At 42.0% G+C, this 23,788-nt stretch overlaps 1 protein-coding gene across 1 annotated transcript in view; it reads right to left on the bottom strand.

The window, feature by feature from the left end:
- Positions 1–23,788, bottom strand: part of SLX9 (SLX9 ribosome biogenesis factor) — a 290,807-nt gene that overhangs the window by 113,173 nt on the left and 153,846 nt on the right. The window lies entirely within an intron of this gene.

Below are 23,788 nucleotides of genomic sequence, written 5' to 3'. Positions count from 1 at the left end.
TATAGCTTTCAAAACATTCTACAAGAAAGTTATATCAACATATTAATTTCAAAGTGACAATCCCCAGCTATCCTACTACATACTTAATATGCCAACACCTGCTGTAACTCTGGTAGTATTATGCCGCGTACACACGAGCGGAATGTCCGATAGTTAAAGTCCGACGGAGTCTTTTCGTCGTTTAATTCGCGTGTGTAGGCCTCATCGGACCTTCTTTTTGGAAAATTCTGACGGACCTAGAAATAGAACATGTTCTAAATCTTTCCGCCGGAACCAGTTCCTATCGGGAAAACAGCTCGTCTGTATACTGTTCCGACGGACCAAAAACGACACATGCTCCGAAGCAAGTAAGAGACGTAAGCTATTGGCTACTGGCTATTGAACGTCCTTTTGCTAGTCCCGTCGTACGTGCTGTACGTCACCGCGTTCTGGACGGTCGGACTTTAGTTTGACCGTGTGTAGGCAAGACCACTTGAATGGAATTCCGTCGGAGAAACCTTCGGAGTTTATTCCGAAGGCAAAACCGGTCATGTGTACAGGGCATTACTCTACAATTTTATACAGACTCTTTATAATCCAAATGCTAGATTCAACAGCCAGGATCCTGACACTTGTTATCTTTTGGCACAGTTATGGTTGGTTTTCATCCGAGAATCCGAGGCTCAGGAGAGGCAAGTACGCAATTGCTACATTTATATTAGAAGGGCTATTGTTTGGGTTGGGATGAGGGTTTAAGGAAAGGTTCGTGTAAGAGGGCATAAAGCATTGTTCTTTCTGGCAAAATCTACCAATGCTCAAGGGTACTTGTCCCCCCTTCCACTCCTCAAAACCATAACTTTTAGTAACCGATATAAAATACTTTTGCTGTAGTAATCACTCCTTCAGAAAGTATAGGCTTGAAAACAATGGCTTCTTTTAGATCAGTAAAAAAAGCCTGTATGCCTAAAAATGTTGAGTTTTTAAGATCAGTGTACAAGAGGCCTAATCAATCAACTAATGAATTTTACGCTCTGCTTAACCACTTAAACCCCAGACCATTTGACTGGCCAAAGACCAGAGCACTTTTTGCGATTTGGCACTGCGCCGCTTTAACTGACAATTGCGCGGTCGTGTGGCGTGGCTCCCAAACAAATTTGACGTCCTTTTTTTCCCCACAAATAGAGCTTTCTTTTGGTGGTATTTGATCACCTCTGCGGTTATTTTTTGCGCTATAAACAAAAAAATAGCAACAATTTTGAAAAAAATGCATTATTTTTTAATTTTTGCTATAATAAACATCCCCAAAAAATATATAAAAAAAACATTTTTTCCCCTCAGGTTTAGGCCAATACGTATTCTTCTACATATTTTTGGTTAAAAAAAATTAAATAAAAAAAAAAAAAAAAATCACAATAAGCGTTTATTGATTGGTTTGCGCAAAAGTTATAGCGTCTACAAAATAGGGGATGGTTTTATGGCATTTTTATTAATTTTTTTTTTTTTACTAGGAATGGCGGTGATTATCATGACTGCGACATTATAGTGGACAGATCGGACACTTTTGGCACTATTTTGAGACCATTCACATTTATACAGCGATCAGTGCGATTAAATATGTATTGATTACTGTGTAAATGTGACTGGCAGTGAAGGGGTTAACCACTAGGGGCAGTGAAGGGGTTAAGTGTGTCCTAGGGAGTGATTCTAACTGTGGGGGGGCTGGGCTATGTGTGACACGACACTGATCAATGCTCACGATTACAGGGAGCTGCGATCAGTGTCACTAGGCAGAACGGGGAAATGCTTGTTTACATCAGCATTTTCCCGTTCTTCCGCTCTGTGAGATGATCGTGGGTATCCCCAAGGAGTTTATGTCACGAGATCACACTCATGGAGCTTGCGGTGAGCGGGCGCGTGCCCACAAACCACTTCTTAAAGGGCAACATACAGGTACATGCCCTACTGCCGAAGTATATCGGCGTGAGGCGGTCGGCAAGCGGTTAACAATGTCAACTGTTTGAGACCTCCAGGAAAGGTGTGCAAGTTCACCATAGTATTTTTACATACAGCTCAAGTCAGAAATAGCAGTAGGTACATGCTAGCTACAATAAACACGTACAATGGATATAAAAAGACTACACTCCCCTGTAAAAAAAAAAAAAAAATGAGACAAAGATAAATCATTTCAGAACTTTTTCCACCTTTAATGTGACCTATAAACTGTACAATTGAAAAACAAATCTTTTAGTGGGGGGAGGAGTAAAAATAAAAAAGCTAAAATAATGTGTGCACACCCTCTTACAACTGGGGATGTAGCTGTGTTCAGAATTAAGTAAATCACATCCAAACTTCTGGCTTCACCAGAATTAGATTAAAGATTTGAAATGGCCCAGCCAGAGCCCAGGCCTGAATCCGATTGAAAATCTGTGGGGTGATCTGAAGAGGGCTGTGCACAGGAGATGCCCTCACAATATGACAGATTTGGAGTATTTTTGTAAAGAAGAGTGGGCAAATATTGCCAGGTCAAGATGTGCCATGGACATACCCAAAAAGACTGAGTGCTGTAATAAAATCAAAAGGTGCTTCAGCAAAATATTAGTTTAGGGGTGTGCACACTTATGCAACTATATTATTTTATTTTTACTTCCCTCCACCTAAAGGATTTCAGTTTGTTGTTCAACTGGGTTGTACAGTTTATAGGACACATTAAAAGGCAGAAAAAGTTCTGAAATGATTTCTCTTTGTCTCAATTTTTTACATCACAGGAACCTGACATTTTTTTTTTTTAACCATAGTTTTTTATTGATTTTCACAATGTACAGTATACGGTAGGTTACAGTGAATACATCATGGTAGATATACAGAGTAGTAACAAAGGATAGGAACTCCGGAATCAAACAGTGCTATAAATATGCAAATATGCTACTCAGATGATAGCAGTAATTGACCTCAATAGGAGGCAGAACCCGTCACCCCTTCTGGCTACTAACTGTGAGCAGGTTCTTGGTGGAATGTTAGCAAGTGGCCTGCTCTTGACCCAGTATAGGGTCTGTGGAGCTCTATCTAGTTAATGTGTTTGTATAGGGGTGTTAACTAGGAAAGAAAAAGAAAAAAAAAAAAAGAGAGAGAAATTTTTGCTATCGGTGTAGCGCAACATATACAGTATAGCTAAGAGTTGTAGCAGTTAATAACAATATTATACATCGTAGTGGTTGAGAGGAGCAAGACAGGTAAACAGGGTGGTTCATTTAGATGCAAATGTGATAGGGATGTCAGTTGTGGGGGGGTACGTTCATAGGGGGTTTGCATTTAGGGTGTTTAAGCCAAAGGAGCCAATTGGTTTGGAAGCTAGGAAGTTGGAGGTGGGCTTTGGCATGCATGAATTCCATCAAGCAGTGGTTATTTAGGAGTGAGATTATTTCCCGGCTGGAAGGGGGTAGTGGGGATTTCCAGTTTTTGGCAAAGGCTAGGCGTGTGGCAAAAAAAGTGTGGGAGATAATAATCCGCGAGGGTTTAGGCCAAAGTTCTAATTCAAGGCCCAGTAGTACCATTTGTGGAGTCAGGGGTACAGGGACCGATAATATGGAGAGGAGGAGTTTTTAGAGCATGGACCATAGCGTGGTTAGGACCGGGCAAGTCCCACCATATGTGGAACGGGGTGCCCGGGGATCCACAATTTCTCCAACATAGATTGCTTGTGGTTGGATAAATATGGGCAAGTTTGGATGGTGTAAGGTACCAGTTGTGGTAAATTTTTTGGACCGTTTCCCAAAGAAGTAGACATTTGGAGAATTTCAGGGGTGATTGAAGTGAGCGGTACCATTGTTGGGGTGTTTAGGTGCGTTGTAGCAAGTGTTCCTATTTTAGCATTGTGGGGGATTTAAGTGTTGGGCAGGTATCGGTGAGGAGTTTGTAGCAAAACGAGATTCCTCATTGGCTGGGTGAGGTGAGACTGAAAAAAGTCAGTATGTGCCATGTAAGTTTTGCGACCAATGTGCTTTGGAAAGTATCGATCGGGTTCTAAGGTATTTGAAGAAGTCTTTATGATCTATATGGAAGATGGTTTGAAGAGCGTGGAACGATTTGAGGTTGGAACCTTCATGGAGGATTCCGATATTGGAACTGCCCTTGGCTGTCCAAGCAGAGAAATCAATGTCAGGGGTGAGGGTGTGAAGAGCTTCCAATGGGATATGTTGGAGCAAGTTTAGTGGGATGCCTTTAGAGGTTTGTATGATGGTTTTCTATACCCGTATGGTAGCATTAACTGTATCGAGGAACGAGTGGGGCTCGTGATGTTGCAATAGGAGGGCAGGAACCTGACATTTTAACAGGGGTGTGTAGACTTTTTATATCTACTGTATAAATGTATTAACCAGACACAGAAAAAGGAAGGCATGCAATTTAAATACAGACAAACCATTTTGTTTTCATAGTGAAATGTAACAATAGTACATGGGTTCCACTGTTTCAAAATATGACACCAAAACAAAAAAAAAAAAAAAAAAAAAAAAAAAAAAAACTTAAAAATCAAAGCTGCCAAAAGAATTGCTGCTTCTTCCAAGAAATGCTGCTTAATAAAGTATAAAATACAAATTGCCTGACAAAGCTTTTAAGAGCCCTGCTGGAACCTAGCATCAATTTGAAACTATATAAACAAACTTAAGAGGATGATTCTTCAAGGTCATAGCTCAAGGCTAATATGTTTGCTGCAAAACAGCCTTGCAATACATTCCTCATCTTTGGGTTTTAGGTATCGCGTGCAAATAAAATATTTTATGTAAACAAGCAGTTTGCTGAGACTAGCATTAGAACACTGCAAACTTCCATGTCACAGCTATACACGTGCACAAACCTATTCTATGTAATAGAACCAAAAAGATTAATGAAGTTGAGAAAATATTGAAAGTTCAGTCCGATTTAAAAAACAGGCAGTCCCAAGGTTACACAGAAGATTCTGTGGATTTGTTCTTAAAGGTGTTGTAAGCTTCAATCTCTGACTTGTACATATAAGATGGGTGAAGATGGTAGCGGCCTCCAGCGATGACAGCGCATCGATGGAATGCTTCGTTTTCAGGTACATTTCATGTAATGTGCTAGTATGCATTCCCTATGCATACTAGCACATTGTGGCTTTACTTTGTAGGTCAGAAGAAAAAAGGCACCCAGCGGTTTACTACTGCTTTAAGTTGAATTTGTATGCAAGTTGGAACAGGTACATTTTGTAAGTGTAACTCTAGCCAAAAAAATCATTTTAAGCTTTGGATAGCATAGGGAAGGGTTAACTGGCCATGCAGTGATGTGGGATTGCTGACATGTCCCTGCAGCAAGATGGCCACCCAGAGGTTTCTGGTACAAGCGTGAAGTCATGCTGCCTCCGTTCTTAAGTGCAGGCTGTAAGTCGGATGTTTGTAACTCTGGGATTGCCTGTACATATATTTTACACATTTTTTATTTAAGTCATGACCATAAAAAAGAAAGAAAATATGCACAGCTGGGGACATCTGTCCCAATCCCAACAGACTGAGGGAACTTTGCAGAACTTTGGAGGGGTTTCCTGTTAGTCTGCAAAAGACAGGGCACAAATGGAAAAAAAAAAAAAAAAAAATACCCGGCTCTATCCAAAATTAAATTAAAATTTGTTTTGGCTCAAAGCAGAACTATACTTGCCTGCTCTCCAGTGTGTGGTGCTCCACACCAGCTACTGACATTTTCAGGCCGGTCAGCTTCCAGATACCTATCTTCGGCCATTTTCATTGGCCGGGCTGAGATGACATCACTCAAGCGCATGCCGGGGTTCATTCATCTCGGCATTGGTGAAATTGTACACTGAGCTGCATGTACCTAAAGGCAGGTAAAGAACCTTAATGCAGGAGATATTATATTTCTTCTGCATTAAAAATCTTGTCTGAGCGCCAATTGTATTTTTTTTCCCCCTAAAGTTCCACTTTGAGATAAGGAGCCCCATAACAGGGTAGCAGTTCACACCGACTTTTAGAAAAGGATACAAATTTTAGTAAAGTTGAGAGTGTCCTAGAAAAATAGAAATATGCAGTTGATTAAAGAGGAGTAACAGAAACATGCGGTCCTATCAGTTTTAGCCTTGGAGTCAACATTTTTCTGTAGATAATTACATTACAAACTGCCCTTGAAAGTCTCAAATATTTTGGACCCACCAATGATTTGTGTGTCATTATGACATTGAAGAAAGATAGAGGTAAACATCTGAAATTCTCTGAGATTTGTGCTTATCACTGCTGTGATAAAATGAAGCAGAAGACATTCTTTCTCAATGTTCATGTCCACTTCATTCTGCTTCCTGATAGTGCACTGCACCTGGACTGGAGTAGCAAGTTTTTTGTTTTTTTTTTACTTATTCAGACCTACCTAGTTACAACAAAATGAGGTGTGAGACTGGCCATTCAAAAGAAATAAGATTTAAAGGAGAAGTATAGCTTAAGCGATTTCGGCTATATTGTACTTCTCCTGGGGATCACAGGAGTGCAGTTTCTGCTAAAGTCCGCTGTTGGCTGACGTCACTCAGCGAGCCAGGCTCAGAAAAGATCACAACTTTACAGTCGGGATCCACCCACATGCCTGGATCGGCAACTGGCTCAACCTCTCAGCAAGCCACTGAAAACCCGAGCCAGCTGCTCCCACACCCACCACAGCCCAGAGCTCCAGTGAGCACTGGAGAGGCAGAGCAAAGATTTTCCACAAACATACATGTATGCAGAATACTTTTTATATTCTACAGAAGCAAATCTACATGAAAAAAGTAACGCAAGTACATGAGCTTACAGGAAAACATAGAAGAGTAATGACAGAAAAAGGCCAAGGGGTCCAATGAGCCTGCCTCCCCTCTTTTTTTTTTTTTTTTATTTTTTTATTTCTTAAAATAAATTGTCAATGATGTCACTGGGTGGACTCTGTCACCTTTGTTTATTTAAGCGGCGAGGGGAAGTGAAACCGTCACTCAGCGGCATCAAGTGCAGTCAGGTGTCGGAGGGTTTTCATTTTTCCAGCAGGTCGATGGCCATCGTTTAATGTGATTGGCATGGACATCAGGTGATATTTTTGTTAAACATTTTTTTAAGGATGTGTCAAAAGTTTTTGTGCGTTTATTTCTAGGGCACTTTCTTTTTTTATATTGGTAAATTAGTAAAAATACTCATTCAAATGGGGGGGGGGCTGGGATCTGGGGGCTCCCTTATTGTGGAGATAAGGCCCACGTCCTGATCAACATGGGGACAAGGTGCTTTGCCGGGGAAAGTCCTCCACCTGGCAAAACACACCCTTCCCAGGTTGAAGGCATGTGGCTAGTATGGTTCAGGTGGTGGGGAGGTGCACGCTCATCATCCCCCCCCTTCCTGGCCTGTGAGGGGACCTCCATGTCTTTTTTTTAATTTTTACTGACAGGCTCGTTTATTTACATTGTTATGTCAGCTGGGAATCCCCTGGCTGACAGCAAAGAGGAGTCACTGGTTGTTAGGACAGCAGTGGGTGCCAGCTCCTTAACCAATGATTCACCCCCACTGGCTGAAATCAGGAAGTCAAAATGCAGCAGTATGAAAAAAACACATAAAAAACACAAGTTGCACTACATAATCGCATTGAAAACTGGATCAAATCGCAGCGAAACTAGTGTGAACCTACCATTACAGACCTCTCTATATGAATATGTTTCTATGACTGTCATGACCAGTGTTGTAAATGGCTTCTGACTTTTCTCTGGTGTTCTTAATCTGCATACTTGTTCCATATCAGAAACCCAGTAAGATTTTAAGTCAGTAGATCACCAAAACTAGCATTTTCACAGTGAGGTCAGCAATGACAGATCCCGTATGTTTCTCATGTCAGCTTTACGTTAAAAATACATCTAGGAGAAAAAAATGTAGCTCTTTGTACAGTTATAAACGTGAAGACTTCTAAAGTCAACTCCGCATGCATGAAAAATGAACATGCTGAAGAAATAAATACTGGCAGTAGCTAGTTGCATGTCACCTGCTGATAGGGTAATAAGGCAGGACATATCACTAGCTCTGAGAAACTGCAGTGCTCACACAAATACGGTGACCTAAGGAAAACCGCAAGCTTCTAGGAACTTTCAGCAATAATCATACATTCCCTGTATGGTCCTTCCTCATAGATGGGCAATGCATGCTTGTTGAGATAGGAGAAACCGCGGATAGTTTTCTTTATGAAGCAAACACAGTTGATGTAAGCTGGGAAATATGAAGGGTAGACTTGGGAGTCCTTCTGAGCAGAGATATAGCCTGTTGGCAGTGTATGTAGAGCAGTTATGGGAGGGAGGAAAACCACAAGATAAGGGGCTGAAAAAAAGCATTGTGCTTTATTTTAACTTTAGGCAGCAGAAATTATTGAAATGGCTATGACTATCTACAGTAGAAAGTGTTTATATTATGTGAGTATATAAATTCACAGGTAAACTGAAAACTAACGTGAGGATTATGATCAGACTGATAAAATGATCAGAGTACAGATCTAAAAAAAAAAAACCCTCACATTTTTTTAAATGGCCTGTTTTGAGTGGAACCTGTCCCGTTAAACCGCTGTATGGTCTTGGCCACCATGCTGCAGCTCAGTTTCGGGGTCTTGGCAATCTTCTTATAGCCTAGGTCATCTTTATGTAGAGCAACAATTCTTTTTTTCAGATCCTAAGAGAGTTCTTTGCCATGAGGTGCCATGTTGAACTTCCAGTGACCAGTAAGAGTGAGAGCGATAACACCAAATTTAACACACCTGCTCCCCATTCACACTTGAGACCTTGTAACACTAACTAGTCACATGACACTGGGGAGGATAAATGGCTAATTGGACATTTTCACTTATGCGTGTACTCACTTTTGCTGCCAGCGGTTTAGACATTAACCACTTCAATACCAGGCACTTTCACCCCCTTCCTGCCCAGGCTAATTTTCAGCTTTACACCGCTTCTAATGGGCAGCGCCGCAATAGTGGCGTTTTGCGGAAGGTTTTAACCCTTTTTCGGCCGCTAGCGTGGGTTAAAACCGCCCCACTATCTGCCGAACAGCGCTGCTAAAACTACGGTAAAGCACCGCTAAAAACAGTGGCGCTTTACCGCTGACACCCGGGCACTTTCAGTGTGAAAGGGCTCTAATGGTAGGTTTATTTTAACAGTGACAGACAGAATAACAACAAAAAAATCCAGTAAAATGAATTTCAAAATACTTATAAATTGATTTGCATTTTAATGAGTGAAATAATTATTTGATCCCTTATCAATCAGCAAGATTTCTGGCTCCCAGGTGTCTTCTTTACAGGTAACGAGCTGAGATTAGGAGCACTCTCTTAAAGGGAGTGTTCCTCATCTCAGTTTGTTACCTGTATAAACTACACCTGTCCACAGAAGCAATCAGATTCCAATCTCTCCACCATTGCCAAGACCAAAGAGCTGTCCAAGGATGTCAGGGACAAGATTGTAGACCTACACAAGGCTGGAATGGGCTACAAGACCATCGCCAAGCAGCTTGGTGAAAGGGTGACAACAGGTGGTGCAATTATTCGCAAATGGAAGAAACACAAAATAACTGTCAATCTCCCTCGATCTGGGGCTCCATGCAAGATCTCACCTTGTGGAGTTTCAATGATCATGAGAACGGTGAGGAATCTACACAGGAGAATCTTGTCAATGATCTCAAGAAAGCTGGTACCATAGTCACCAAGAAAACAATTGGTAACACACTATGCCGTGAAGGCCTGCAAGGTCCCCCTGCTCAAGAAAGCACATGTACAGGCCCATCTGAAGTTTGCTAATGAACATCTGAATGATTCAGAGGAGAACTAGGTGAAAGTGTTGTGGTCAGATGAGACCAAAGTCGAGCTCTTTGGCATTAACTCAACTCGCCGTGTTTGGAAGAGGAAGAATGCTGCCTATGACCCCAAGAACACCACCCCAAGACAACTTCACTGCATCAAAGGGACAATGGATGGGGCCATGTACCGTCAAATCTTGGGTGAGAACCTCCTTCCCTCAGCCATGACATTGAAAATGGGTCGTGGATGGGTATTTCAGCATGACAATGACCCAAAACACACGGCCAAGGCAACAAAGGAGTGGCTCAAGAAGAAGCACATTAAGGTCCTGGAGTGGCCTAGTCAGTCTCCAGACCTTAATCCCATAGAAAATATGTAGAAGGAGCTGAAGGTTGGAGTTACCAAGCATCAGCTTCGAAACATTAATGACTTGGAAAGGATCTGTAAAGAGGAGTGGGACAAAATCCCCCCTGAGATGTGTGCAAACCTGGTGGCCAACTACAAGAAACATCTGACCTCTGTGATTGCCAGCAAGAGTTTTGCCACCAAGTACTAAGTTATGTTTTGCGAAGTGGTCAAATACTTATTTCACTCATTAAAATGCAAATAATTTTTTTTTTTAAATACCAAAAGAAAATTATTAGGGCTCTTTCACACGGTGAGTCCGTATGTCCGTTCTTCATCCTTCCGTTTTCGGATGAAAAACGGACATACATGTATCCCTATGGAGCGTCGGATGTCAGCGGTGACATGTCCGCTGACATCCGACCCGCTCCAATCCGAAAAGTGTAATGGAGGAAAACCCTACTTTTCCATCCATTTTCGGATCGGATCGGGTGACGACGGGCACTACGGTCCGTCATCACCCGATCCCCCATAGGGGAGAGCGGCGCTCTGACAGGTCCGTCGCTGCACAGTGTGCAGCGATGGACCTGTCATCTTCCTGCTCAGCGGGGATCGGCGGAGCGATCCCCGCTGAGCAAGCGGGTGTTCACGGGGCGGATCATCACTGATCCGCCCCGTGTGAAAGAGCCCTTAGTCTCAAAAAAAAAAAAAACTGATAGAAATTTAATTTGGGTACAGTCTTGCATGCTCGAGTAATTGTCTGTCAAAGTAGCACAGTGCTGAAAACTGAAAAATGGCCTGGACAGGAAAGGGGTTTAACATGCCACTCTTCAAGTGCTTGAAGGAAACCTTTAGGGCTCTCTCACACGGGACAGATCAATAATGATCCGCCCCGTGAACATCCGCTTGCTCAGCGGGGATCGCTCCGCCAATCCCCGCTGAGCAGGAAGATGACAGGTCTATCTCTGCACACTGTGCAGCGACGGACCTGTCAGAGTGCCGCTCTCCCCTATGGGGGATCGGATGATGACGGACCGTAGAGTCCGTCGTCACCCGATTCGATCCGAAAACGGATGGAAAAGTAGGTTTTTCCTCTGCTACACTTTTTGGGATCGGAGCGGGTCGGATGTCAGCGGACATGTCACCGCTGTCATCCGACGCTCCATAGAGGTCTATGGAGCGTCCGTTCAGGTCCGCCTAAAAAACTGACAGGCAGACCTGAACGGATCGTTCGTCTGAAAGAGGCCTTACTGAGAAAAAAAAAAAATATATAGGCTTCCTTTGCGGACCATTCTGCTAGTTGAATGGCTTTCAAACGAATCCAATATTTTCAAATTTTCTAATTCTCCGACCTAAAGCAAATCTGGATTTCAGGATTTCTGACTTCACTTACTGCATACTTGTAAACTTAGAAAGTATAGGATCAGAATGGCAGCCTAGCAACCAGCATTATAAGAGTAAGGTATGCATTACAGACAGTCCTGGGCTTTCTTAATATTCTTAACATGCGTCACATAAATCACTAAATACAGACATATACAGTGGGGAAAGTATTCAGACCCCCTTAAATTTTTCACTCTTTGTTATATTGCAGCCATTTGCTAAAATCATTTAAGTTCATTTTTTTTTTCCTCATCAATGTACACACAGCACGCCATATTGACAGAAAAACACAGAATTGTTGACATTTTTGCAGATTTATTAAAAAAGAAAAACTGAAGTATCACATGGTCCTAAGTATTCAGACCCTTTGCTCAGTATTTAGTAGAAGCACCCTTTTGATCTAATACAGCCATGAGTCTTTTTGGGAAAGATGCAACAAGTTTTTCACACCTGGATTTGGGGATCCTCTGCCATTCCTCCTTGCAGTTCCTCTCCAGTTCTGTCAGGTTGGATGGTAAACGTTGGTGGACAGCCATTTTTAGGTCTCTCTAGAGATGCTCAATTGGGTTTAAGTCAGGGCTCTGGGTGGGCCATTCGAGAACAGTCACATAGTTGTTGTGAAGCCACTCCTTCGTTATTTTAGCTGTGTGCTTAGGGTCATTATCTTTTTGGAAGGGAAACCTTCAGCCCAGTCTGAGGTCCTGAGCACTCTGGAGAAGGTTTTCGTCCAGGATATCCCTGTACTTGGCCGAATTCATCTTTCCCTCGATTGCAACCAGTCGTCCTGTCCCTGCAGCTGAAAAACACCCCCAACAGCATGATGCTGCCACCACTATGCTTCACTGTTGGGACTGTATTGGACAGGTGATGAGCAGTGCCTGGTTTTCTCCACACATACCGCTTAGAATTAAGGCCAAAAAGTTCTATCTTGGTCTCATCAGACCAAAGAATCTTATTTCTCACCATCTTGGAGTCCTTCAGGTGTTTTTTTAGCAAACTCCATGTGGGCTTTCATGTGTCTTGCACTGAGGATAGGCTTCTATCGGGCCATTCTGCCATAAAGCCCCGACTGGTGGAGGGCTGCAGTGATGGTTGACTTTCTACAACTTTCTCCCATCTCCCGACTGCATCTCTGGAGCTCAGCCACAGTGATCTTTGGGTACTTCTTTACCTCTCTCACCAAGGCTCTTCTCCCCGATAGGTCAGTTTGGCCGGACGGCCAGCTCTAGGAAGGGTTCTGGTCATCCCAAACGTCTTCCATTTAAGGGTTATGGAGGCCACTGTGCTCTTAGGAACCTTAAGTGCAGAAGAAATTTTTTTGTAACCTTGGCGAGATCTGTGCCTTGCCACTATTCTGTCTCTGAGCTCTTCAGGCAGTTCTTTTGACCTCATGATTCTCATTTGCTCTGACATGCACTGGGAGCTGTAAGGTCTTATATAGACAGTTGTGTGGCTTTCCTAATCAAGTCCAATCAGTATAATCAAACACAGCTGGACTCAAATGAAGGTGTAGAACCATCTCAAGGATGATCAGAAGAAATGGACAGCACCTTAGTTAAATGTAGGAGTGTCACAACAAAGGGTCTGAATACTTAGGACCATGTGATATTTCAGTTTTTCTTTTTTAATAAATCTGCAAAAATGTCAACAATTCTGTTTTTCTGTCAATATGGGGTGCTATGTGTACATTAATGAGGAAAAAAAATGAACTTAAATGATTTTAGCAAATGGCTGCAATATGTAAGTACCCAGATTTTACCTTTATTTTAGCATCCTATAATCCACTGCAACACTCAGACAGGTAGACTGCCCATGCAAGGCAAAGCAATAGGTTACCTTACTTCCTCCCAAGCTGCACATACACTTTTTGCCCGACTCTCTGGGATAACTGCCCCCTACTTCTGTGTATTGGGGGGGGAGGGGGATCATATAACTTGCTCTCCTGTTAAAGCGTTGGTGCTCAGTAATCAGTTGCTCTGGCATTCAGTGCCGTCAGATGAGGGTGGGGAAAGCATTCATTCCTGTCTCCAAGTTGCTCTCTTTGCTCCTGGCAGCTGAGCGGAGCAGCAGAATAGCAAACAGGTGTTAGTATGCGGTGCTGAGGAGGCCTCTCAGTTATGTGAACTTGTTATTCCATACAGGTGGAGAACACAGGTTTACTTTAATGTTTTTCCAGATCATTATTGTATAACCTCCAGGTGTCACTGTTGATGCCGTTATGTAAATATATGTACACAAACCACTTTTTCCTGCCACAACATCATGATAGGAAATAACGAAAACTGTACTACCATCATATACAGCAAATGTTGATAAAATATTTGAAATACAGTCTAGGTCTAAGAAATGTCACTTTCCAGGCAGTGAATAAACAATTACAAGAAAATTGAACGTTTGCAATCACTCATCACTGTATCACTGGTCTCCTCAAACATATAAAAGGAAGAAGCTGAATGAGGCAATCAAGTAGGCGTGCTGTTATTGTCTTCACAAGGGAGCAAACTTCATAATCCAAGCCTACCATAAAGCCTTTTCTTTAAACAGAATTCAGAAATGGGCACAAGGTTCCACAGAAAAAATAAGACATAATACTACAAAATTGTACCCTTCAATAACTCCATTTTAATGTCTGTGAATTGGAGTTAACTCTCCAAGCTGCACATAATAACCTCAGAAGCCAGTCTTTTCATTACAAAGCACAGGCAATAATGACAAAAATTATATGATAAACTGATCAGTATAGAGCAGGAATGTTAAAAGTGCAACAAAACCTGTCAGCATGATGGATCAATACAGGTTTAGTTAGAATAACTGTACTTTGAAATTAAGTGTTCTTGCATAGCAAGACCACTTACTGTTATCTTACATATATATTATTCTTATTATAGCCAAATTTACCACCCTAACTCCTCCCACAGCTTTTACACTACATAGACAGTAATATACCGAAACGTGCGGATTGTTCCCGATTGGTGTGCTATTACTTTGTGGAACGTTTCGCCGAATGGTTCACAAAATATCGTCGTTTTTGGGGCGAAATTGGTCCCATAGGAATGAATGGCGAAATGTTCAAAACTAGAGTGGGAGGTGACAAACCCCATGATCAGCCTAAACATTATGACCCCCCCCAATGATCAGCCAAAACATTATGACCCCCCATGATCAGCCAAAACATTATGACCCCCCATGATCAGCCAAAACATTATGACCCCCCAATGATCAGCCAAAACATTATGACCCCCCCAATGATCAGCCAAAACATTATGACCCCCCCAATGATCAGCCAAAACATTATGACCCCCCCAATGATCAGCCAAAACATTATGACCCCACCAATGATCAGCCAAAACATTATGACCCCCCCAATGATCAGTCAAAACATTATGACCCCCCATGATCAGCCAAAACATTATGACCCCCCCCCCAATGATCAGCCAAAACATTATGACCCCCCCTCCACCATGATCAGCCAAAACATTATGACCCCCCTCCCCCATGATCAGCCAAATAATTTATGACCCCCCATTATCAGCCAAAACATTATGACCACCCCATGATCAGCCAAATAATTTATGAACCCCCATGATCAGCCAAAACAATATGACCCCCCATGTTTAGCCTAAAAATTATGACCCTCCATGATCAGCCTAAACATTATGACCCCCCCATGATCAGCCTAAACATTATGACCCCCCCATGATCAGCCAAAACATTATGACCACAACATGACCAGCCAAAACATTATGACCACAACATGACCAGCCAAAACATTATGACAACCCCATGATCAGCCAAATCATTATGACCACCCCATGATCAGCCGAATAATTTATGACCACCCCATTATTAGCCAAAACATTATGACCACAACATGATCAGCCAAAATATTATGACCACCCCATGAAAAATAAAAATAATAATTTAAAAAATCATTTTTGAAAAAAAATAATCATTCTTAAACTTTTTACTACTATTTATACTTTTTAAAATATTAAGCTTTTTAACACTTTTCACAGTTACTCCAGCCACTCAACTGTTACTCCAGCCACTCCACCCAATTACTCCGTCCACTCCAGTTGTAGACTACTGTAGGTGGAGGCAAGAACACTTCACACAATTTCCCCAGAAATTGTAGCTTTTCTAGTTTATAATTGCTTTCTTAAAGTGGCTCCAAAGGATAAAGGTTTTTTTTTTACACCTTAATGCATTCTCTGAATTACCTTCTGAGTGCACCTCCCCCCCACGCTCCCGTTTGAGCCAGATCCAGCGATGTGCACAAGAGCAGCAGCTTGCTCCCTCCTCATAGGCACAGAGCCTTTGGCTCTCACTGCTGTCAATCTTTGTACAGAGTAGGTAAAGATAACATGTTTGTTATTAAAAACAGTAATAATAAGGGTTTACAAGAGATTTGCATACATATACCATCTTGGAAATTCAAATCTTCATTCAGATGAAAAAACTTCCTTAACAAGCCCCTGTTAGCCTGCTCCTATTTCCACTATTGAAAAGCTGAAATAGTTTTACCTATGGGCCCGTTGACACTAGAATGCTGCGGGGCGTACTCACATCCAATACCAGTTTCCTGCAATGCATTCCAATTGCACTGCCCTTGCAATCTACAGTGGCTGCCAACGTAAAGATAATGACACCCCAAACACAGGTTGCAAACACAGTGCGTTTCTTTTAGTACAGTGCGGTGCAATTTCAGCCCATTCAAATTGAATGGCCTGAAAGAACACTGCACATAACTGTATGTCAATCGCACAGGAACTACACAGCATTCCTGTGTGATTCACATGCAGTTCCTAGTGTGAATGGGCCCAAACTGCATGCAAACACATGTAAAAATTCTTTAATAAATGCCCCCCCAGCACAATCAGTCAACTGGTTTATGTCAGAGATGGAGCCATACATGAACATTTAGTATACCAACTGTTTTGAACTGCAAGCACTTCCTTTGTGCAAGTTATGAGACAACAGTTCCTCCAGAGATTCTAGCATTCTAAAAAGAATGATGGGGCAACAAACATGTGACTATGACCACTTTAGGCAGTTGAATTTATTTGCAGTAGATTATCTAAGGCCGGCCATACACGGTTCAAATCTCGGGCGGTTTAGCAGGACTTGGCTGACATTCGAACCGGTAATGGTTAGGCTGATCAATCGATCAAGTTGGGTACAACCAGCCTGATAGGTTCTCTTGCGATTATCGCTAGTAGATGCTATAGCAGCTAGCGATAATCACTGTCTTCTCCCAGCAGGGACGGCTTCCCCCACCCTCCCGCTGGGAGCAGACAATGGCCCAGCAGGAGGAATTCCTGCAACAACACTGTCTGTGTTGATGGGGGAATCAAGCAAATTTATTTCCGTGGTTGCAGGAAAGAAAGTCACTCCGTGTATGGCTGGGCCTTAGTTCCGTTTCTCCCCCCTTTTAGGCTGGGTTAACACTTATGCAAATTGGATGTGGGGGTTTCCTCGCATCCAGTTCTCATGACAGGAGATTGTGACCGGCTCGCAATGGAGCCAGTTCCCACACCTCCGGGCGGGCAACGTTCAACACTGGAAAAGGGTCTTGTGCGTCTTTGGCTTCGTTTCAGGTCCAAATTCAGGCAAAAATTTGGACCTGATTCGCCCCTGAAAACGGAGAACAGGGACGCAACGGACCCCCTGCTGCGAGCCCTGGCCGCAGCTAGTGTGAACCCAGCCTTAATCATCAGTGATTATTTTAATGACGCATGCTACAATTAATGCACTTATCAGTGATGTGTTGTGAGCTGGCCACAAAATTAAAATGCAGGCACCAAATACCTTTACAAGTCTCTAAGGAACGTAGAACTTTCGAAATTTTAGAACACTTATTTGTAAATTTCAACATCTCCTAGCAGTGTCAAGAGCTGGCCTGCCATCTAAAACCTGCTACACAAACTGGACAACCACTATGATGGGTGGCCTTATTGGTCAATAAGAGGGTGCAGCAGAGAGTGGGCCAGCGCTGAGAAGCACAGACAATTGAATATTGGAGGGGCCTGTGAATTAAGGTTCCTGGAAGGTTTAAATAGGATTTGAATGGTAGTTAAAGGTTCTGCTATTTTCCTGCAATTTACAGTAAATACAATTTTGACAAGTGTACCTAAAAGAAAAAAAAAAAAAAGAAGTATTGCCTACAATTTTAGTTCATGTAAACTTGAGCAACCATTTGCCAGAAGGCACAAACTTCTGACTATCATGGATTAGAACAAGCAGGGTAAAGCAAAGTGCATTCACAGAATCCCAATGTTTGTCATTCGGCACACGGCACACTCCATGGCAGGAAGAATTTACTGGCCTGTCAATCACATGTTCTTCATATCATAGCCGCAGGAAACCAACCATGAAAATTCTAAAATCAGTTTCAAATTTAACTGAATTAAATCTGATATATGTGTAAGCGTTATTTTGCGACTTCAAGGCTTAAGGAGATTCTTGGTGAGCAACTATAAAACAAAGAAGTCTTCCTACTAATCAAAAGTTCGGGAAAAAGTTATTATGGCTCAGTAAAAATAATAATAATAATTAATCTTTTGTCCCCAGTCAGAACAAAAAGTCAGATGGGATCATTCAAACCTTAAAGTAGAACTATTTTCCCCCCATTTTGAATGGAGTAAGGAAGGGTTGTAATCTTGGTCAGATTTTTGCGATATGGGGAGATTTCCCTTCACTTCCTGCCCATAGTCAAAACAGGAAGTGAGAGGAACTCTCTCTAAAGTTGGGGAATCCTTATCAACACGTGAGCACAACTAGTGACCTTATGACAGTGGGTGTGGCCGCTGGAGCAGTGTCGGCTGAGGCCATTCACTTTAACATGCACCGGGCGGGTTGAGCGGCATCCTACCCTAGTCATGCTGACACTCCTGGATTACTGATCTTGGATGGTCCATCCCATGTTCTGAGCACCGACGGGGAGTCACTAACGTCTCTGGTTTTAAACGGCTCTGTGAGCTTTTCGAGGTCACAAGAACTAGTGTTCCGGTTGAAAGATTTCCCTTCTATTTCTGTTCTGGGGATAACCCACAATTTGGGAATTTCTTTCACTTTAACTCTTGGTGATAATGGTAAACAGGGAAAACAGAGAGGGTTCCAACAAGAAGAAAACCTAGCTGGTGTTCTAAATCACTCTCCACTCTATCCATAAAGTTATACTTTTTTGTAATTGCAAAAAACCTCACCTGAATTAATATTGAAATTAAAATGTGACAGTGCTGACAAACAGCTGCTAGCAAAAGCTACCACCTGGAACAGCCTCACACATGCTCCATTAGGGATTAAACATGCACCCCCTCCCTCATACAAAATGGGCATTGCCCCTGACAAAATAAAGGGAAAGCTACTGAAGCAGTTCACCAAAACCAGTGGCCGGACTCTTCCTTGAAAGCCATGCTCGTTTGCCCATTTTGGACATCCCCTCTTACTTGACAAATCTCTCTCCTTCATCCAGTGTAGGAAATAAATACAGTGGGAATTGAACAGAAACACCCCTTTAAAATAATCACATTATGTTGCTTTACAGCCTGAAAGGAAGACGCACAGTTTTTATTTTATCCAGCTGTATTTACTCAGTGCAACTAATAACATCCAAGTGAAAGATAACACCATGTCAGAAATTAAAAAAAAAAAAAATCAAAAACAGTAGTTGGAAAAAGGATCACCCCCTGCTAAAAATTACTTGTAAACTCATTCAGGTGTAGCTAATAATCTTCTCAATGGCACACAAAGCCATTTGACTTTCAACTGTAATCAGCCATGGTCAATGGTCATTTTGATTAGCTCGGCATGAAAAGAACTTTGCTGGAGCATTTCAGGCCCTGATAGTACAACTGACGCAAACAATCAACTATGGGTAAAAATACACGTTCAAAAGATCCCCGGCATACAGTTATGCTGCCTGAAATTTGGTTTTAGGAGTCTTTTTTTTTTTAATCAAAATAAATTCTGCTATCAAAAAAAATAATTCAGTAGTATTTCTATTTATAAACAAATTACTTGTACAGATGTATTCATTTGTGCAAGCTGAAAATGATACTTGTTTATGTGTGAACATATGAAAACTTGAGGCATTTAGCTAATAAGGATAACAGCCTAGAAGTAAAGCAAGCATGCAAATGGCTATGCTCCAAATTAAAGTTAATATTCAGGTAGGCTATGTGCTATTTCAACACTTCCTCCTAATATAAGCAGATGGAAACAATGAAAGGTTTTTAGAATTTGCAGAAGGTCAGTTGCTGAGGTCTCTGGCCTAGTTACAGCAATGAATTACAATACGTTCCCTGAGACTATCTCACTAGAAAGGATAAAAGCAACCGCATAAAAGTGTCAATTCTATAAGATTTTTTTTTTTAAAAACTGTATATAAAACTCCATTCACCAAAATTAAGATGGGAAATAGTACTGAGAAAAATACCAATATTCTGAAAGTGGACAAATCCTTTTCATTGTGCACTCCAAGGTGTTTTTTTTTTTTTAAGATATAATTGCGAAAGTAAACCACTAAATGTAATTCTTTTTTTTTTTTCCCAGTTTGTGTCAAGACTCACTGTGACCATTTAGGCCCCTTTCACACTGGGGCAGTGGGGGCGTCGGTGGTAAAACATCGCTATTTTAAGCGCTGTTTTACCGTCGTTTTTGCGGCTGTATTCGGCCGCTAGCGGTGCGGTTTTAACCCCCGCTGGCGGCCGAAAAAGGGTTAAATCCGCTCGTACAGCGCGGCTATAGCCGCGGTATTACCGCGGTATAGCCACGCTGTCCCATTGATTTCAATGGGCAGGAGCAGTGAAGGAGCGGTGAATACACCTCTCCTTCACCGCTCCAAAGAAGCGGTTGGCAGGACTTTTTTTACCGTCCTGCCAGCCCACCGCTTCAGTGTGAAAGCCCTTGGGCTTTCACACTGAACAAACAGCGGAGGCTGTTTAGGGGCGGTTTGCAGGTGGTATTTTTAGCGCAATACCGCCTGCAAACCGCCCCAGTGTGAAAGGGGCCTTAGTGCAAAGCAATAGCTTCTCTGTACTGCCTACTGTACCTCTTCTGCAACTAATTACTGGTGCTCCTACTCACCATTAAAGACTATGAGTTGGCCAACTATGCTCTGCTAGATAGTGTATCTTACCTCAACAGTTGTCAAGAAACATGGTAGAGTGATGATCAATTCAGTGTTTTCTCACCTCCTCTCTAGAAGGTAACCTACAAATCTCATATATTGGGGGCTTGGCAACTGGCCACACTGAGCGAAGCATTTCATACCTAGGCAACAAATGTACTAGTTATGTCATTTGCGGGTAATAAACTTTTTGGGAGGGGTGAATGCTTTTTTTTAACAAAAAATAAGCCAAACTCCAAAAAAAAAAAGCCATATGTTTTAATAGCAGAACTCAGTGTGATTTTGCCATCTATAACCACCCACTTATATCATTAGGAACGAGTAGGGGCCATGTGGTTGAAGTGCTGTTACTTCTATTACATATATATTCAGGAGGGTGTGTGGCTCCACCACTCCTAATATTTGAATTATTCAAATTATATCGATTGGAAAGCTCGGGACCACATGAACAGCAATGGGCAAGTCCATGCACAACTAATATTTTCATTTTTAGTACATACTCGAAAATTAAATGACCAGAGGCTGACTTAGGCCGGCAAAACACGGTTCGAATCTCGGCCGGTTCAGCAGGAACCGGCCGAGATTTGAATCATTATTGGGCAGGCTGAATGTACCAAGTTGATCCAACCAGCCTGCCAGATTCTCTGCTATAGCCGCTAGCAATAATCACTGTCTTCTCTCAGTGTGGACAGCTTCCCCCGCCGGGAGCAGACAATGGCTCGGCAGGAGGGATTCCCCTGTCAGCACTGTCTGTGTTGATAGGGGAATTGTGCAAATTTCTTTCCTAATAAAAGACAAATAAATTTGCATTGTGTATGGCCAACCTAACTAACGGCAAATAGGCTGGTCACTTTGCAAAGTCATTTTTACCTCACTTAGTAAATGTGTGAAAAATGAACTTTGCAAAGAATACCCAATTACTGTAAGGAAAATAGAAAAACAATATTTTTGCTTGCACCTGATTGTATGATGAAAGTCAACAGAGCTACACCTCATTCATTAAGCTCTGAGAAAAAGTGCAAAGTGCAGCCATTTACCTTTAGTAAATCAACCACACTGACTTTTCAGAGCAGGTAGTTGAGGGATCACAGACATGTATTTGGAAAGACACTATGCTCTATTGCCTTCTCTTGATGAGTCCACTTTCCAAGTGTAGTAATTATTAAAAAGAGTCTCAATCTCCTTACTGGATTTATAATTGATATTGTCTCTAAGGCAACAAAAATGATTTTAACATCCTTGCTGTAGCTGAAGAAGCAAGACACAAAATAACAACTACAATGGGAAAATCTTTTCACTGGAGTTCCTAATGCAGCCCACACACTCTACAATAAAGTGGTCATCAATCATAGCTTTGACACAAGTACATAAACTTCTGTGGGGCAGAATCGCAGGTTTTTTTTTTTCCTTTTTTAAAGCATGCACACTTTTTTTTTTTTAAGAATTGAAAAATTGATGGGCTGGCATGCACCTCAATTGCCTAGAATTTGGGCCCGCACTCTTTTTGGCATCATACATTAGTTGGTGAGGTGTATTGGGGGGCCATCAAAATGAATGGTTTGACCTTGTGCCACTGCGAGTAGCGTACACTGCCTTGGACGGCAGTAATGCGCCCACATCAAACGCACCTAAAAACCTGTATTTGTCACAGTGAGGGGAAAAAAGTATTTGATCCCCTGCTGATAGGTTGATTTTAAACAGTGTGAGACAGAACAATAAAAAAAATCCAGAAAAACGCATTTCAAAAAAATTATAAATTGATTTGAATTTTAATGAGTGAAATAAGTATTTGACCCCTTTGCAAAACACAACTTCATACTTGTTGGCAAAACCCTTGTTGGCAATCACAGAGGTCAGATGTTTGTTTGTTGGCCCCCCAGGTTTGCACACATCTGAGGAGGGATTTTGTCCCACTCCTCTTTGCAGATCCAGTCCAAGTCACTAAGGTTTCAAGGCTGACGTTTGGTAACTTGAACGTTCAGCTCCCTCCACATATTTTCTATGGGTTTAAGGTCTGGAGACTGGCTAAGCCACTCCAGGACCTTAATGACACGCCTTTCTTGCCTTGGCCGTGTGTTTTGGGTCAATCTAATGCTGGAATACCAATCCACGACCAATTTTCAATGCCCTGGTTGAGGGAAGGCGATTCTCACCCAAGATTTGACAGTATGTGGCCCCGTCCATTGTCCTTTTGATGCAATGAAGTTGTCCTGTTTCCTTAACAGAAAAGCACCCCATGTTTGAAGGCGAGGATGTGTTCTTGGGATCATAGGCAGCATTCCTCCTCTTCCAAACAGGGCAAGTTGAGTTGATACCAAGAAGCTTGATTTTTATCTCATCTGACCAAAACACTTTCACCCACTTCTCCTTTGAATCATTCAGATGTTCATTAGCAAACTTCAGACGGGCCTGTACATGTGCTTTTCTTGAGCAGGGAGACTTTGCGGGCGCTGCAGGATTTCAGTGCTTCACAGGATAGTGCGTTGCCAATTGTTTTCTTGGTGACTATGGTTCCAGCTGCCTTGAAATCATTGACAAGATTCTCCCATTGTTTCACATGATCATTGTTCACCATTGTTCACATGATCATTGAAACTCCATGAAGTGAGATCCTGCATGGAGCCCAAGACCGAGGGAGGCTGACAGTTATTTTGTGTTTCTTACATTTGCAAATAATCGCACCAACTGTTGTCACCCTTTCACCAAGCTGCTTGGTGAGGGTCTTCTAGCCCATTCCAGCCTTGTGTAGGTTTACAATCTTGTCCCAGACATCCTTGGACAGCTCTTTGGTCTTTGCCATGGTGGAGAGTTTTGAATCTGATTGATGGATTGCTTCTGTGGACAGGTGTCTTTTATACAGGTAACAAGCTGAGATTAAGAGCACTCTCTTTAATCTCTTTCATTAGTTATTTCACTCATTAAAATGCAAGTCAACTTATAACTTTTTTTTTAAATGCGTTTTTTCTGGATATTTTTGTTTTGTTATTCTGTCGCTTACTGTTAAAATAAATGTACCATTAAAAATTTTAGACTGATCATTTCCTTATCAGTGGGCAAACGTACAAAATCAGCAGGGCATCAAATACTTTTTTCCCTCAGTGTGTGTGTGTGCGTGTGCGTGTGCGTGTGTATTTATCTATTTTATTTTTTTTGCCC

The sequence above is a fragment of the Aquarana catesbeiana genome, linkage group LG06, assembly GCF_042186555.1.
Source record: "Aquarana catesbeiana isolate 2022-GZ linkage group LG06, ASM4218655v1, whole genome shotgun sequence".
In the NCBI taxonomy this organism is placed as follows: domain Eukaryota; kingdom Metazoa; phylum Chordata; class Amphibia; order Anura; family Ranidae; genus Aquarana; species Aquarana catesbeiana.
This window is presented reverse-complemented; position numbering and strand designations above follow the sequence as displayed.